The sequence below is a fragment of the Panicum virgatum genome, chromosome 8K, assembly GCF_016808335.1.
Source record: "Panicum virgatum strain AP13 chromosome 8K, P.virgatum_v5, whole genome shotgun sequence".
Lineage (NCBI taxonomy): Eukaryota > Viridiplantae > Streptophyta > Magnoliopsida > Poales > Poaceae > Panicum > Panicum virgatum.
The window spans coordinates 40,712,560-40,731,395 of record NC_053143.1 but is presented as its reverse complement, the minus strand read 5'-3'; the positions used below and the strand labels follow the sequence as shown (position 1 = coordinate 40,731,395).

General features: G+C 41.6%; 1 long non-coding RNA gene across 1 annotated transcript; it reads right to left on the bottom strand.

The window, feature by feature from the left end:
* Positions 1-10,558: 10,558 nt before the first annotated feature.
* Positions 10,559-18,486, bottom strand: LOC120644673. The gene is made up of 2 exons (XR_005663907.1): positions 18,133-18,486; positions 10,559-17,498 (listed from the first exon to the last, which is right to left on the bottom strand). It is a non-coding gene; the product is annotated as an uncharacterized LOC120644673 (long non-coding RNA).
* Between the last annotated feature and the right edge of the window lie 350 nt (positions 18,487-18,836).

Sequence of the window (18,836 nt, the reverse complement as noted above, 5' to 3'; positions counted from 1 at the left end):
CAAGAAGTCAGTTAAAAAATGGCAGAAGATGGAGCAGGACCTTATAGATAGAGGCATCAGGCCGACGACTTGGGATTGGCCGGATAGATCCAAGTGGTGGTTATTTGCTAATGGCGTGACACTAAACCAGTTGGATGGAAGTTTGGTCATGCCCGAGCATATGCAAGAAGTGTCCCGCGATCTAGTCGCTACAATAGATGGGACTCAACAAGGAACATTCCATCCTCAAAGGGAGAATGATGAGCTGACAAGGGCATTAAAGAATCCGGAACACCCTGGACGAGCCCGCGGCATCGGCGTGGTCCCATGGAAAGTTGCTTGGGCCGGAGATCCCTCTTACAAGACTCACCGAAAGAGCAAAGCCGAACAGGAAGAGAAACTTCGTGCCATAGAAGAAAAGATGAACAAGAAGGTTGCGTCCTTGGAATCTCAGATGGACGCCAGGGTTAATGAGGCGGTGCAGCTAGCTCTGAGCCAAAGGGGCACTGCTGGGTCGCACCCGGATGTTGTGATAAGCCCGGCCTCTTAGCGACGCAGCAGCTGTGCATCCACGGCGGCGCCCGACGTACAAGCGGAACAGCAACCCCAGATTGAGCCAACGGCAGTAGATGACCAGAGGTATCCAGTGGATGATGTCACCATGCCGACACCGTGCGAGCTTCATGTGCGAGCAAGAAATATATCCATTCATGTCGCATACGGGTCAGCCCTGCCCCTGAATCCTTCTACTACAATTCATGGAAGGCCGATACCCCCTGGCTACACCTCCGTCACAGTCGAGCAGATAGTTGGAAACAATGAGGATCTTGAGCTCGACTTCGTTGGAGGGGATGGAGAGAAGACATTGGGAGACGCACTGCACAGGGTCGTTCTATAGCGCAAGGCCGACATCAAACTTACTGCAAGCACAATGGCTCCCGTGCAGACTGATCGCCCATCTCCGCGGCCTACCTCACCGCCGTCTCCACTACCACCTCCTTCACCACCGTCTCCGCCGGCGCAAAGGGCCACGAGTACTCCAACTCCTCCTACACCAGAAAAGGGAAAGAAAAAGACAGCATCCCTCCCAGCGGCTGGACCCTCAAAGAAGAAGCAGAAAACGGTCGAAAGACAAATAACCTACGAGAAAACCGCTGAGGAGTTGGAAGAGGAGACTGCTCGATATATAAAAGAACAATTGAAGCCTAAAGTACCCCCGCTGAGGGAAAAGGTACCTCTAGAACTAGGGAAAAAGCATCTCGCAAACCTAGACAACCCACCAAAACCGAAAAGCTTACCCTCGGACTATGATCGTACTCTGACAAAGGCACACAAGGTGAGAAATCTGAAGAAAAAATGTGGCAAGACCATTCCTCAGCTTGGCACACAACAAAAAGAACTCGAGCCCCTCCCACTCCTACACCCGACGGACGTACAACTCCAGGCGGACCTACAGGCCGCAATATTTCTTTCTGAAACTGGATTAATGCTAGAGGAGGCAACGGGGCATGTGGAGGCAAAAATCCCTGTCGCTCGCGCTATTACTCCATTCCAGCATGGAAAACCTTTTGTCACTGAGGAAGAGGAGAAAAGTCTAGGCACGCAGATGTTCAATTTGCATAGATGGTACTTGCGAATGGCGAATGACGAAGGGAAAATGTTTGGAGTCAGGTATCGTGACCATGATTTCTTCCGCGGGGAGGACGACTTCTGGGTGTACTTCCAAAATTTATATCACATTTACCATCGACAAGCCCTCGACGCCTCTATCATCACCATTTGGGTTTTGTAAGTATCACTTACCTCTACATTAATACTTTTTTTTAACAAGAACATAATTATATGTGTGCATTATAAAATTTCTATTGCATCGTTTAGACAGGAGATCCAAAGAAGCCGAAAACATGGATGGCACCATCAGATCGGCTTCATGTCTCCTTTGCTAGTCAACCAGAAATTGATCAACGAAAGTTACAAGGAAACGTGCCAAAACATGTACGATTCGTTGACTAGGCAAAATTACAAATCATATATGTTCATACCATACAACTTTGGGTAAGCCTTGGTCGAATCAATCATCTGTTATATTACTAAATAAATACTAAGTTGTCCAATACATTTATGTATATATCCTATTTATATCTGCAGTTATCATTGGATTTTACTCATACTTTCCGTAGAGACCGGCAATCTTATAGTCTTTGACTCAATGAGAAATCCAAAGTCCGCAATCCAACATATCATAGACCCCTTGAACAGGTAAGTTCAGTTTGCACAATCAAATCCTTTTTCTGTTAATAACAATTCCTGAATATCAAACTTAACTTTGAGCGCAGGGTTTGGAAAAAATTTGTGAAAAATAACAAAGGACGTGGTCAATGGAGGCCCGAACTGAACGTTAACATGGATTATCCGGTATGTTCATTCATAAAGATTTGTCTAGTTAAGTATATAATCCCAAATTATCTATAAATTGAGTAATTTATTTATTTCTCCTTAAGTGTGCGAGACAACAACAAGGAACTGATTGGTGCGGGTACTACGTATGCGACTACTTGCACATCATGACTCCATTCGGGAAGGCTACTGATGAAGAAACGAGAGTACGTCCAAACCGTTCACTAGTATATTTTCATAATTGTACTAACGCACATGATGTTAATCCTTTTTTCCTAAATGATAGATGTCTCAAATGGGGGATGAATGTTACTCTACTGATTGGATCAACGCCGTGTGCGAGCAGCTCGCCGGATTCATTTTGAACGAGATCTTGGATCCTAGAGGCGAGTTCTACCACGACAGTCACATCTATAGAGAACTTCCATCGACATCCTGAGGGGACTAGTAGTTGGACTGCTAACATGACTTGTACATTTGTAAATATTTTTAAACATTATGCCTTGATGTTTTTAAATTTGTAAATATATTAGTTCATCTAATTAGCTTAATTACAAATGTAAAAACTCAAATGTACAAACAAATATATTTGAAACAATTTCACTTTTAGTTAGTTTCAAATATAAAAGAATAAATAGTAATAAATATAACAAACAAAACTGGATTATAAAAGAACTTGAGTGCGTTTAGCAATTATAAAAGAATAAATAGTAATAAATATAACAAACAAAACTGGATTTGGGGAAAAAAGGGAAAAAGTCATTGGTACCGGTTGGAAATACCAACCGGTACCAAAGGGGCTGCCACCTTACGTCAGTGTGGCAGCCTCTCTGGTACCGGCTGGTCTTTCCAACTGGTAACAATGGAAGCCTAAGGCACCGGTTGAAAAACCCGGTGTCTTAAGGCGAGGCCATTGGTCGCGGTTGCGGGGCACCGGTTGGGAAACCGGTGCCTTTAGCCCTTCTCAGCCGGTGCCCAAGGCCCATTTTCTAGTAGTGTCAATTTACACTAATTTATTTGTATCTTAGATTCATAAAACTGGTGTGTGAAATGCTTTATTTTTTATATGCTAATTTGTTTAGCTCATGTATATATATGCTTATAAAATATTTTTTGACGATGTAGATGTATTTATCTTTACGTAAAATTATTTATCTGCGTGTAACTAATTTGTTCGCAACATCAAATTATTTGTTCGCTTTGCGGATTAAATTATTTCGTAATGTTGACTCATTTGTTAATTATATCTATTTTTCATTATTTATCGTATACAACCAAATGGTCGTGAGATGTAATACTTTGTTCACTGTACATTATTATTTGTTCGTTGTATTCAATTTTTTTGTTCGTAGAAATATTTATTTGTTCGTATTGTTAAAATATTTGTTCCCATAATCTAAAATTAATTATTTAGTATTAAAAAAATATTTTTAAAAATATCATGCAAATATAGGCAAGTGTGGTTTTCTTTTGAAGATTTTATTGCAAAAAATATAATGGTGCAACCTAAATTTAATTTTGATGCTTGGTTAATACTTATAGCTTTTTTAGTTTCGGATTTGCATGCACGTGGGTGACATCATTTTTATTATCTTTTCTGCACGCATGCACCCTCTCCTATTTAGCTAGTAACACAACACTCAAACAATTAATTGGCCCAGCCCAACCGCCAGGGACCATCTTATGTGCTGAAGGTGATGGTTTGCCAAACCATCACCTGCAGCAACACTTAATTGCGCCTGTGGGCGGCGAGGCAGGAGGGGGATCGGGAAATCTATTCCTCGCATGCTACTGACGTGTGAGCTATTACAGAAGGAAGAACAGTCACTGTAGGAGGGTCCGCACGACTGTTCTTCTTCCTCCTCCGAGCTTGCGGCGATGGTGATTGCCGCGGGGTTGGGGGGGGAGGGTTGCTGGAGCGCCCGTTGGTCACCGGCAATCTTAGAAGAGGAGGGAGGGTTGGAAGAAAAGATTGGCGGCGGTGGCGGGTTATAGGGTGGCGCCAATCGGCAGTGGGGATGATGCCGCCAGCCGGGGGGGGGGGAGGGTGTGGCTTGATAACCGGTGGTCCAGGATCGGGTAGGGGAGCTCGGGTTTGAGATGGTTAGCAGTGGTGGTGGTGGAGGGTGGCGGCAACGGCGGCACTGGAGCCGTGGAGGTGGGGGAATGCAGGGGCCAAAATCAACTGCGATGGGGCGGCCCAAATAGCTAAAAGTGTTGAATAGATGCCCCCGAGGGGATCAGCTGCGGTGGCCCCATGGACGCCAGTCGCCACTGAATCACGACGCTAAGGGCAGTCCCGACCCTCCAACTCAGCTAGTTTCTATAACATTAAATATATTGCTATGTAAGCAAAATGCCGAGGTGGCAAGAGAGTTAATGAGGAGAGAAAGAAAAAAGATGAAGAAACTAGGTCTCATGCAAGAAATCAAGTCTACACGAAAACCAAAATAAAATAAGATAGGACTGGAGGGAGAAAAGAGAGAGAAAAGATATGATTGGATAGCAATTTCTTTTGAAGAAATCATCTATTGGGATGTAATTTCTATAAGTAGTGTCTATATGTCATGACAAGTATAGAAACTACTAGAAGTGTCTGGTTGGGATTGCCTAGCATGTTTTTGGATTATTTTAATTAATGTCAATCAAATTCATTAGTTCACTCAAATTTATTAGCACGCAATTGGCGCTACACACGAGCGACTTGATAGATCAAAATGCTCTCTATGGCCACCACTAAATCAATTGATAGCCACCCAGCGCAATGATCCCACCGTCCTCTACCGGTATCTCAAGCCGCCACCGGCCCCGGCCCAGCGGCGCCACCGGGGGCTTGCGCGCTGATGATGCATCGCTTGCTGCAGTAGCATGACCTAGTCGACTTGGAGCAGTAGCCACTGATGTAGGGCTCGTCGTCCTTCTTTTCCAGGCAGATGGTCAGGCACATCGTGTGGTCGGACCTGCACTTGATCGCCGTCCTCTCGAAGCACTGTCCTGGTATACCGTCTGCAACCACAAGGAGTTTATATTAGCTAGTGTTGACATGGAGAAAAACTGAGCTGAATGAATGTTCATTCTCCTGGCAACTCACCATGTGATGGCGCGACGGCTCCTGCAAACTCAGCACCGCATGATGATGCGATGAGCAGGGCCAAGGTGAAGCAAGCGACCACTAGGTTCTTGCTGAACAACATGGCTGTATGAGGAGGAGTGCTGGGTGTATGCATGCCAAGAGAGCCAATGTGTTCCGGATTTATAGAGGGTTTGCCGGCGGAGCTGCACTTCAATTCATTTCTAGCTATGTCCTGGAACTGCAAATCCATTTATTGGCTGCTAATTAACTTGGGCATGGTGTGATATTGTGGTATTGCGATGTACGTTACTACCTTTTGATTTTAGAAGTTAGTGATTAGGACCTCTTGATTTGGTGTAAAATTATTGTAGCAGCTATCTAGTCCCCTTTATATATGTATATGTATATATATATATATATATATATATATATATATATATATATATATATATATATATATATATATATATATATATATATATATATATATATATATATATGGTGGAGAATAATGGCTGCATCCTGCATCACGCTCCCGCTCACCGTCACCACCGGTTAGGCCTCCTCTAACGGGCTAGCTTAGAGTTGGCTTTGACTGACGTGTGGCAGACAGAGAAATCGCAAGATTCCCTTCGCTAGCGGCGGTTCCATCGCCTGGCGAGAGCACTCTCTCCCTCACACGCATTCCGAGGCACTGTTGCTACTGTGCCGGCTCGCGAAATCGCCAGTGCTAGTGGCAATCGCTGGAGGAGGCCTTAAGCGGCTCCACAGTGGGGCCTACTCATGTGTTCAGGGCTGCTAATCCGCGCGCGCCAGGAGAGCTCCTAGCGCGCAATCTCCGACAGCAGGTGGCTTTCCTTTTTTTTCTTCTCTGCAACTTTCTTTTTTTTTGGAAAGTCATATCTTTTAAACACAATTTTTACATATAAATTTTTACACACTTTTTGAAAGATAAATCCTCATCATAACTTTTAGGGAAAAGTCTGTTTTTCAACCCTGAACTATCACAATAGTCCGATTTTGACCCTTGAACTACGAAACCGGACATCCTACACCTCCAACTAACGAAACCGTTTGAAAAAACAACCCTAGCTCAGCCCAAGGCGGTTTGCTACAGTAAAATTTCCGAATTTCTAGAATTTCACACCTCTCTCAATTAAATAATAAAGAAAGCATAGTTAATATTGTCTAAAACTCATGATATTTTTTTGGAGGTAGATCAAAAGACAAGGAATCTATTTTGGCTAGATGTGCTACAATAGACATAAAGGAATTTGAATTATAAAATTTTAAAAATAGGTAGAATTCAAAATTCCTTGAATTTTTAGGTCAGCTAAACCTATGATAAAAATGCATTAAAAATATGATAATTCATAATTTTTTATTTAGTTTAGTTTGGTACTTTTTATTGGCCCAAGTTCTATAGAAAATTCATAAATTAAAATTTGAGGAATCAAATTTGATTCAAATTTGAGCATTGCGAAGGAATTCAAAAACTTTCATAAAAACTTGGGCCAATAAAAAATAACTTATTAAACTAAATAAAAAATTATGAATTATCATATTTTTATTTCATTTTTATCAAAGGCTTAGCTAACCCAAAAATTCAAGAAATTTTGAATTCTACCCATTTTTAAAATTTTATAATTCAAATTTCATTATGTTTAATGTATCACATCTAGCCAAAATAAATTCCTTGTCTTTTGATCTACCTCCCAAAAAAATATCATCATTTTTAGACAATATTAACTATGCTTTCTTTATTATTTAATTGAGAGAGGTGTGAAATTCCAGAAATTCGGACATTTTACTGTAGCAAAACCGCCTTTGGTTGAGCCGGGGTTGTTTTTCAAACGGTTTCGTTAGTTGGAGTTGTAGGATATCCGGTTTCGTAGTTCAAGGGTCAAAATCGGACTATCGTGATAGTTCAGGGTTGAAAAACAGACTTTACCCTAACTTTTATAATACACACAACTTTTACGTATAAGTCTTTCCTAACAACTCCTTGAAGAATAAAATTTTTGCACAACTTTAACTATACATACAATTTTAGTACATAGTTTTTTGAAAGACTTAGTGGAGGAAAAATTTTTAGCACAACTTCTATAAAGTTGTTATCTTTATCAGGAAGATTTCTGGCACAATTTTTATACACATAATTTACATACAACTTCTAAGGATAAAGTCGCGACGTGTTATGTTCGAGGTCAAGGTCGACTAATTATGACAGCCCTCCATATAAGAGAAAAAATCATACCTGCTTACGACCTGCTTGAGAGCGCCCATGTAACGTGTGAGCTTGTGAGGTCAACCTCATTCCTCCTTCTTACGACCTCCCTTTTGGACACACTACCGGTGCCCTAAGGACTATTGCAAAGATCCGCCCATTGTCAAGAAAGGCAACACAACACTTGTGATGCCGCATCTTCTCTGGCACAGGATGCAGTAGAAGTGGAACATGGACACCGCTAAGAACCACGACACACGACATGGGTTTGTGAAGTCAAACAACGACGACAATCATGCCGAGAGAAGGAAAGCTGCCATCATCGCCTGACTAGGAGCATGGGGTGGATCATGAACAGGCCATCAACGCCATGTCACCATGTACATACCCTGCTTCCCGAGTGCTAAGTTCACACGATTGCTACCTGTTTAACATGACTTGGAAGAGTGGGATGGTACTGCTCTTAGTAGTACTACAATCATGTAATAATTTGAACTCCTAGTGTTTAAGTGTTATATGAAGTCTCGGTTTAGGCTGGTGTTATAATGAAGTTTTGGTTTTATTAATTGGGAAAAGTCTACCCTCCAACTATCGCAAAAGTCCGATTTTCAACCTTCAACTACGAAACCGGACAACATAGGCCATCCAACTGTCAAAACTGGACAAATTTGGCCCCTGAGGTGGTTTCCCATTTTGTGAGAATTAAAAATATTCAATTTTACACTAAAAAATTTATAAGTAATTCATTTTAAGTCAAAAATTTTTGAAATGGGTTTCAAAAGTTCTCTAAAAAATGTAACCTATCTATTGTCACATGACTTGTGAGCTATTCAGATCTAATTTTTTATGTTCATAATATTTGGTTACTTGCAGTTATGCCTATTATTTTTAATAACTAAGATTCAAATGGAGCAATAATAGATATGTTACATTTTTAGAAAAAATTTGGTACTAGTTTCATATTTTTCTGATTTAAAGTGAATTAGTTTTGTTTTTTAGATCTAATTAGATTTATTTAATTTTTTAGGAAATGCAAAACCACCTTCAAAACCACCCAAGGGCTAAATTTGTCCGGTTTTGACAGTTGGATGTCTTATATTGTCCGGTTTCGAAGTTGAAGGTTGAAAATGAGACTTTTGCGATAGTTCGAGAGTGAAAATTGGACTTTTTTGATCGTGACTTGGATTGAGCATGCTTAACTCCAGCAAGTAAGTTGAAAACTGCTATGCTCTTTATGAATGGCATGCATGCTTTTTCTGCAAATCAGCACATGCACATACCTAAACCGAGTGTCATGATCATTTCCAATACTTCATTCAAAATTGATTGAAATTCGAAATGATCGAATGAAAAGGGGTAATATTTATAATAAGGGTGGCATGAATTTTCAGGCTTCAAACCGGCGGTGATAGGCTGTTTGCAATGACCAATTCTACAGTAGTGCACTAGCTATGCGGTCTGGTCCTGGAATCCCTCTTCTAGCCACGGTCCACGATAAGCTCATTTCCACGGCTGGCCTGTACTAGCAATCGATTGCAGAAACTCTGAACTTCAGGACCGGTTATTTACGTACGCTAATCTCCAAGAACCTAAATGCTACATGGAGAGCCCTCTCTATTTAGTACTAACTAGAGAGCCCTTTTATAACTTTGCAGAATACACACAGGGAAGTAACAAGGGAGAAAAAAAAGAACCGAGGTTACGCCTTCTTCACTGACGAGCGACCACGGGTGGGCCGGGAGGGGGGGGGGGGGGGGGGCAGGGCGGTCGGCGGCGGCACGTGGGTGGCGGTGGAGGTCAGTGGGGTTAGGGTTCTGGGTTTTAGGAGTTGGGTTGTGGGGAGGGCTCCATGGCCGGCAGCTTTAGAGGGATGGCCGTGGGAGGTGGCCAGCCCGACGGAGGTGGCGGGTTGTGGACGGTGAGGCTGGGTGGCGATGGCGCCGGTCGGGTGGTAGAGGATCTTCGGTGTGTGGGGCCGACAGTGGGGGTGAGGAAGAGGAGTAGTGAGGAAGGGCGGTGAAGGGGGCTGTGACTGGAGGTGGGCGGACGGCCGACGGCGAGGTCGCCGCTAGTCATGGGCAGTGGTGGAGGCCGGCGGTGCCGGAGAGGAGGAAGAAGGTTGGGGCTAGAGAAGAGGAAGAAGGCAGTTGTGGAGGCTGGTGGTGGTGGACGGAGGGGCGCACGTCGCAGATTTAGACGAAGTGTGGAAGGAGAGTAAGGGAGCCGGCGAGGTGGAGGGCGGCGGCAAGCTCAGCGGAGGGGCATACATGAGAGGGACGAGCATTCTTTTTTTTATTTGCGCGAGTGGATAAGTGCGGGCCACGCAGGGGCTCTCCGCCAAGAGCTATCTGGATATACCTAATTATTTCCTAGATCGAGTGGTTGCACGGGCTCCCCCCTAGGTATTTCTACAACTGGTCCCAAAGTGTGATCGGTCGAGGAAAAAAATCTAGGTGTTTCTAGCGTATTGTTAGTAGCAAGGGATAGATCATAGACGCGACAAGCCATTATATCTATATTCGAATTAATATGTACTAGGTATTTATGTCCGTGCGTTGCTACAGACAAAATTGGTATATGTATTGGATACATATTGGTGTCCGTGTGTTAATTTATAAAGATCTACGTGATCGAGTCGTGGATGGAGGGAGTTGGTCTGACTCGCATACGGGATGGACTAAAACCCACCTGTCAATAACACAGGTGGACCAAACCAACGTACCAAACCAAAAATTTGTATGGAAATATTACTCGCTTTAGTAAGAGGTATAGATTACTGCTTGCTGGGGCCTTGTTTTATTGGTGCCCGTTGTCGCGGTGGGGTGCCTGCTCGGATTAGTCTTATCAAGTGTATATATTTGTAGAAATTTTAGATCCATGGATGAATTTCAAATCAGCGCAAAACCATCCAAATCAAAGCAAAAGTCAAGTACTGATACGAACATATTATTAGTCCACTCAAATTTATTTGCACGCAATTGGCGCTACACATGTTCGGCTTGACTGATTAAAATGCTCTCTCCATCACCACTAAGCGCCATCCCACCATCGCTCTCGCCGGCGTCTCAAGCCAGTGCTGGTCCCGGCGTGGCCGCGCCATGGGGGCCGGCTGGAGCAGTGTCGTCACATCGCTAGGTGCAGTAGCATGATCGCGTCAACATGGAGCAGCCGCCGCTGATGTAGTTGCCTTTCTTTCCCAGGCAGATGGCGAGGCACGTCTTGTCAGACTTGCACTTGGTCCTGTCCCAATCGTAGCAGTATGGATACCTGATGGCGCGATGTTCTCCTGCGTGTCAGCAGTCGGACTCAGCACCATAATATGATGCGCTGAGCAGGGCCAAGGTGAAGCAAGCGACCGCTAGGTTCTTGATGAACGACATGGCTGTATGTGCAGGGTATTTGCCTTGCCTAGAGAGAGCCAATGTGTTCCGGATTTATAGAGGGTTGGCAGGGGCTGGACTTCAATTTATTCTAGCTATATCCTAGATGGAACTGCAAACCCAATCTTCTGTGGAGGCTGCAAAAGAGGCGCTGTATGCTCAACCATTGTAGGGAGTAAAAGGCGCCGAAAGCACATCGACCATATCTTCTGAAGGTTGAACCGAACATAAGATCCGTCGCCGCCATTAGCCATTACCAATGACGGCCGGAAGAGCAGATCCGCCGCCGCCAGTAGTAGCACCAGCGACCGAAAAGACGATTCCACCAGAGGGGAAAACATATCCAATTCCTCCTCAAAGAGGATTTGGCCAACGTACCTCGATCCCTCAATGAAGAATGCGACGTCTCCGAAGAAAACGACACATCCACCGGAGAAGATCAAATACGACATAGAAAGCCAGATCGGAAACATCGAAAAGACAATCTAAGGTCTAACTTAATTATTCTGGAGGAAAAGAAAGGAGTAAATTGCACCCACTATACAACAACTTGTCAGGTGGGTGCAAATTGATCCAACAATTTATAAAATGCTCAATTTAGTGCAATAACTTGACAGGTGGGTGCAAATCGCTCCAACAACTTATAAAATACCTTATTTAATGCAATAACTTGGCAAATAGGTGCATTCACAGTCCAAATATTACATGGCTATGTAACTAATGCAAGATCTCAATAAAGAGTATATTCACATTGGGACAAATTATTAAATATTATTTGACCATTGATTTTTGAGTTGCGCATGCGTGGAAATGTACTTGGACAAGATAAGAAGCCTAAGTGTTTACAATGTTTTGTCTTTACATTAATTATTTTTGTATAGTGATATAATTTGATTAAAACTATTTAATTTGATATTCAATATTGAAAATTCCACCCTCACTATTTTCGATATGTTTGATTATATGCACTGTTAAGCTAAAAAAATAATATGTTGATACAAATTATTGATATCTTTTAGGAGCTTGGTACATATATTTTTAAAGCCTCCTATATTCGTAAGAATGCAAAATGAGCTAAATAATGTAATAAACAGAAACAAACTTGAGCATAGTTGAATACATGAGCAGAAGCGCAGAAGAAACCTAGGGTTTCAAGGTCTCTCTTATCGACTTCAGTGTTTCAGTGATGTTAATGGTGTAATTCTAAAACTTGATTGAATTTGAATTATTTGAACTAATAAAAAATTGTACATAGTTGAAAAGTAGCAAATCACAATCAGAAATTTTTAGTTATTAAATTTAAGAATTATTGACATTCATCTACTGTGCTTAATATGTTGTTGTTGTAATGGTGGTTAAATAATAAATTATTTTAATAAAACCATAATTAATTTATTCTGAGAATAAAATTATTGGTGTCCATTGCGACATTGAAAATTTATAGTCAAATAATACGTTCTCACGTGAATATACTGTTTACTATTTATTATGACCTGACGTTAGCAAATACATTGTCGAGTAAGGTTTGGACTCTGAATGCACCAAGTTATTGCACTAAATTAAGCATTTTCTAAGTTGTTGGATTAATATGCGCCCAGTTGTCAAGTTATTATACTAAATTAAGCATTTTACATGTTGTTGAACCAATTTGCACCCACCTGCCAAGTTGTTGTATGGTGAGTGTAATTTACTCAAAAAAAATTATTGAAAAAAATTAACGATAAAGTAGATCTTCAAGAGACCCGCCCCCTTGCCACTGGCTGGGAGGCCGGAGACGAGAGGAGACGGGGGCTCGGCGGCGGCAGGCGGCAACCGCGGCGCAGAGGCGATCCGCCCGACGCCCTGGGGCGATGCGGGGGATGAGGCGGCTGAGATAATTGCTACCTTTTGGTTTTAGAAGTTAATGATTGTGACCTTTTAATATGGTGTTAAAATGATTATAGCAGCTATCTGCTCCCCTTATATATGGTGCAGAATCATTGCAGCACCTATCTATATGAGCTATTCGCAACCAAGTTAATCATCTGGCAATAGTCCTTTTTATTTGTGTGTTATATAGCCTAGTGGTTAGAGCACCTGAGTAGCATCTAATAGCTCTTGATTCGACTTCTCGTGGGAGCGAATTCATTACTAGAATCACTACTATAAAAATTATTTTTAGGAGCGGGTAAAAATATTTTTAGAGGTGGGTGTGATACTCGCCCCTAGTTTCCACATCTAACAATCGAACTTTTAGGGATGAGTAACATGCCCGTGCCTACAAATGATTTGTAGGGACGGGTGAACCCATGACCCATTCCTACAAATCAATTTTCAGAATATGAAAAAAATAGAAAAAACTCAAAACAGCAAAATAAAAAAGAAAAAAATATCTCTGCTAACCGGCCACCACCACCTCAAGTCTCACGCGGTTCTTCCTTACCACCACACTACGCAGTCACTTGTGATTCTATGGAGTATGCTATTCTTTTGTATTAACTCAGAAATTGATTTGTAGGGGCGGGTAATGCCATCACCTGCTCCTAAAAATAATTGTATATTTTATTTGTAAATTCATTTAATTGTGTTTACATATAGCAAAATAAATCAAAAAAATGTGAAACTTCTATATCGGGGATACTTCAGGTATATGCCCGGATACTTTAGAAATGGGTTCGGACATCCAACCTATATCCCGGATACTCCGGGTATAAGCCCGGATACTCCAGCTATTTTTCTAGATACTCTGGCTGGTTTTCAAATTTATTCTAAAAATTCATTTAATTCAAATAAAACTTTAAAATACTTAAAAACATGAAACTTTTACCATAAGCATGTAATGACATATAGAACTAGTAAAAAATATGAAAAATATAATTCAACATGTTTAGTCTTTAATAGTGTGAAAACACAAAGTTAGCCTTGAGTTGTATGAGATAGTAGTGTGACTTAGGTACTCACTGTGATTTCAACACTTTTATTGATAATATACACTGCAATGTGATAGAAGTTAATGATTGGGACCTCTTAATATGGTGTTAAAATGATTATAGCAGCTATCTACTCCCCTTATATATGGTGTAGAATCATTGCAGCTCCTATCTTTAACCAAAGAGGACGTATATATGAGCTATTCGCAACCAAATTAATCATCTGGCAATGTTCCTTTTTATTTGTGTGTTACATTGGCTAGTGGTTAGAGCACCTGTGTAGCATCTAATAGCTCTTGATTCGACTCCCGTAGGAGCGAATTCACTACTAGAATCGCTACTACAAAAAGTATTTTTAGGGGTAGGTAAAAAACTATTTTAAGGCATCTAAAAATCGAATTTGTAGGGACGAGTACCATGCCCGCGCCTACAAATGATTTCTAGGGACGGGTGAACTCATGACCCGTCCCTACAAATTATTTTTCAAAATATAAAAAATTAGAAAAAAAACTCAAAAACAGCAAAATAAAAAAATATCCATGCTAACCGCCCACCACAACCTCAAGCCTCACGCATATCTTACCACCACACTATATAGTCACTTGTGATTCTATGGAGTATGCTATTCTTTTATATTAACTTGAAAATTGATTTGTACGGGCGGGTGACGCCATCAACTGCCCCTAAAATAATTTTGTGTTTTATTTGTAAATTCATTTAATTGTGTTTACATATAGCAAAATAAATAAAAAATGTGAAACTTCTATATCTGGGATACTTCGCATATATGCCCCGGAAATGGGTTCGGACATCGTATCTATATTCCAGATGCTTCGGGTATAAGCCCGGATACTCCGGAAATGGGTTCGGGCATCCGATCTATATCCCGAATACTCCAGCTATTTTACTCTGACTGGTTTTCAATTTTTTTTGAAAATTCATTTAATTCAAATAAAACTACAAAACACTTAAAAATGTGAAATTTTTACCATAAACATGAAATGACCTGTAGAACTAGTGAAAAATATAAAAAATACAATTCAACATGTTTAGTCTTTAATAGTGTGGAAAACATATAGTTAGCCTTGAGTTGTATGAGATAGTAGTGCGACTTAGGTACTCATTGTGGTTTCAATACTTTTATTGATAATATACACTGCAATGTGATTTTGATGTTTTTCTTATGTTCTACTTATCAGAATATGCTTATGTTAAAAATTTCACAATTTTTTGATGTGTTTTACCATTTATTATGGACTAAATGATTTTTCTACAAAATTTGGAAAAGGCTTTGTAGGGACGGGTTAGGGCCTCACCCGCCCCTACAAATAGATTCTCAGGGGCAGGGCCCCACCCGCCCCTAAAAATATTTTTGTATTTTATTTAAAAATTCATTTAATTGTTTACATATAGAAAAACAAATTAAAAAAATGTAAAACTTCAGCAATATGGTTATTGTGAACTATAGAAACAAAAAATATAACCAAATATATCTAAGTGTATATTTAAGTTAAGATTGTGGAAACCTTAAAGTATAACTTGAGTTACATGAGATACAATATAGTTATAGCTATTAGAGAACGTATAATAATTTTTTAGCCCATTGAGTTATCTTAAATAAAAAAGTTATCAATTATAAAGTTTTAGATCTCCTCGTCATTCTCTACAATTTTGATATAAAGTTTGACTTCATCAAAGATCGTATGAAAAAATTATCAAGTTTTTTTATGTGGAACCATTTGTAGGGGCGGGCCATGCCATTAGCCACCCTCTAAAAATGCACTTTTAGGGATGGATGAGGCCATGACCCGCCCCTACAAATTCTAACATTTTTAGAGGGCGGGTCATGGCATCACTAGCTCATAGAAATGCTCTTTTTAGGGGCAGGTGACGCCATTAACCGCCTCTGAAAATGGCGCTCATTTTTAGGGGCGGGTGAAGGGATGAACCGCCTCTAAAAACCAGAAAATTCCTACAAATTGTTTTTGTAGTAGTTAAATTCTCTAAATCTTGGCTGCAGCTAACAGAGTGAATTTCAGGGGTAACGGAGGCTTCACGATGAAACAGTAGGGGTAAAAACGTAAAGTGAAAGAAAGTGGGAGTAAAATCGCAATTTGAGTTTAAAACAGGGGCAAGAATGCAATAATCCTATATTTAAATTGCAAATGATCAGATGGGTATAATTGACCTTTATACTTCCCCGTCAAGAAGGTCTCATCCACACAAAGCACTGGTCCACAATGCTTGAATGACTCAATGCAAGGGCCCAAAGATAGGAACGCATGTCTAAACACATTTGCCTGTCCGTTGTACACCGATTCCTTGAATGCAGTGTATGTGCCAGGGTTCCTTTCCTTCAAGATGTCAAGCACATGAGGGAGGTTACAATATGAGGCCTCATATGAGCCCCAACGCTTCTCAAGTGCAATCTGTTTGGCCCGCCAAGCTTTCTGGTATGTAATGTCATATTTGAATTGCCGGCGAACTGATCGCTGGATGAATGAGCACTCCATGTCTCTCTTCTCGATTATCTCACTATATAGTTCATTTGCAATAAGAGACGCTGTCAAATTACAATGCCTCTTACCTAAGTTCTGCAACGTGCAGCTGTGATTCTGCACGATAGAGGCAACCCAATGGATCTCATTCTTCGGCACATGCGCGTGTACGTAGAACGTGCATCCCGTGGCCCTACACTTCACACTATATTTTGATGGGCTTGAAACCTTAACATACACCTCCCTTAATGACTTCACCGCCCACCGTGAAACTGTGTCCTTCAATTCTTGCTTATTAGGAAATAATTGACCCGGCTGAATCATGCTACAACCATATTGGTACGAATACTTCTGCATGTCCATAGCTTCCATTCTCGATTGATCAGGCCTATTCCATTCCTCAGGAATCGGAGCCTGACTACCCAGGTTATCATCATCTTCATTGTCGTCGTCCATCTCATCTTCCATATTCAGGTTTTCCTCTTCGTGAATGGCGTTGCGGTCAACGGCTGCTAGATCTTCAACAATCGCTTCGACTGTTTCTCCACCATTAGCCAGACCATCAACATCAATTTGCTCCCTTTCAGTCTCATGTTCCTATATAATCTGTAATTGGTCCACAGACACATCACCATAGCAGGCACTCTCGTTCTCAACCGGCTGCGATGAGCTTGCCTCACATAACACCTCGTTTAGACATGGCTGCACAAGAATAGTTAACAGAATATTGCACCGCCTACACCACTCTACCCATTGTCTCCACTTATATGTTCGGTCTGCAACTCGAAGTTCATATACGACTGGATTAATGCCTGTAATATACAGGCAATGAACCGTGACCGAACACTGATTTGCATCTAGTTGAAACATCGCCATAAACCAATCCTTCAGATCCCTTATGCTCGCACTCTCAGGGTGCGGATGATCAACGGTGATATGAGGAAAAGGACCTAAATCAGCCCTCGACGGCCCATTAACTACCTCTCCCTGACCATAATATATTCGAATCTGATTTATACCTAACATTGCTACAACCTGCTACAAATTTAGACTATTAGTTATAGATTGGAAAAGAAGAATTTAATGGACTACATATCATATTAAATCTAAACATCGTTGTTAGGCCTGGATATGCTAATTTGAAATTCCGAGTCTGAAGACAAACATATGAAAAGTATGCCATCTTTTCTGGTCAGATAATTCCGATAATAGAACCTTATCTACGGTAAAGGTCATGAATAGCATTTTCAGTACTTGTCAGAAAATATGGGTGCTCTGTTGTTCATATCAAAACCACAATCAGTTATAATTATATTGTTCTTTAGGTAAATCCCCCGGTCAGAATGCACCCTGGCTGTTCCAGTTATATTTTGGTGTTCTACAAATAAATTTATCATATTCACTACCATTGATCTTGAATGCTATTTTCCGAATCTTATAGATTTTACTTGACGTACTCCTTAAATTATATAGTGCTGCAATGCTAAAATTCAAACATGTTACGTATTCAGGCATTAACGATTTCTATCAAACCAAAAATCTTGGAACAGTCTAACTAGTCAAGATAGGATCAAAATTCATGAGAACCTATATTCTTCTCTCCTAGCCTCTAGCCCAAGACATGTATTCAGAGAACTAACGAAACAATCGAATAATTTTTTTTTTTTACCTTAGGCGGCTGCTCCTGCCGTGCCGTGCTCCACCTCTCTGCTCCCGCCGCTGGCCTGCTGCGGCTGGCCTGGAGTGTGGCGCAGCGCGGCCCAGATCCCGCGGCAGCTAGCGCCGCTCGCCGGCCTCGCCCGGCCTCCCGCGCGCCGGGGCCCGCCCGCCGCCGGCCTCGCCCGGCAGCCGCGGACGGCCTCGCCCTGCCGCCGCGCCCGGCCACGGCCTGCCGCTGCGCCCACCTCGGCCTGCTGCCGCGCGGCCACCCGCGCACCGGGAGCCCGCCTGCCGCCGCGCCCTGCTGCCGACTACCCACGCCGCCGCGAGAGAGAGAGAGCCGAGGGAGGACGGGTGAGAGAGGAAATTCTGAGAGAGAGAGGATGGCTCACGGGCCAATAAGCAATTTTCGTCTGACTGTTAGACGAAATTTTATTTCGTCCACGGGTACAACGATATAACCAAAATTTCGTCCATCGGCCAGACGAAAATTTGTTTCGTCCACTGTTCAGACGAAATACATCAAAATACTCTGGGCCCACATAAAATCGTCGAATGGGTGGACGAAAATAATATTTCGTCTATCCAATAGACAAAATTAGCATATTTCGTCGGCCACGTAGACGAAATTTAGATTTCGTCCAACGAGAAAACGATCATGATCTAGTTTTGAAATTTCTACAATGCAGAGTATTAATCTGTAATTTGAGTAAA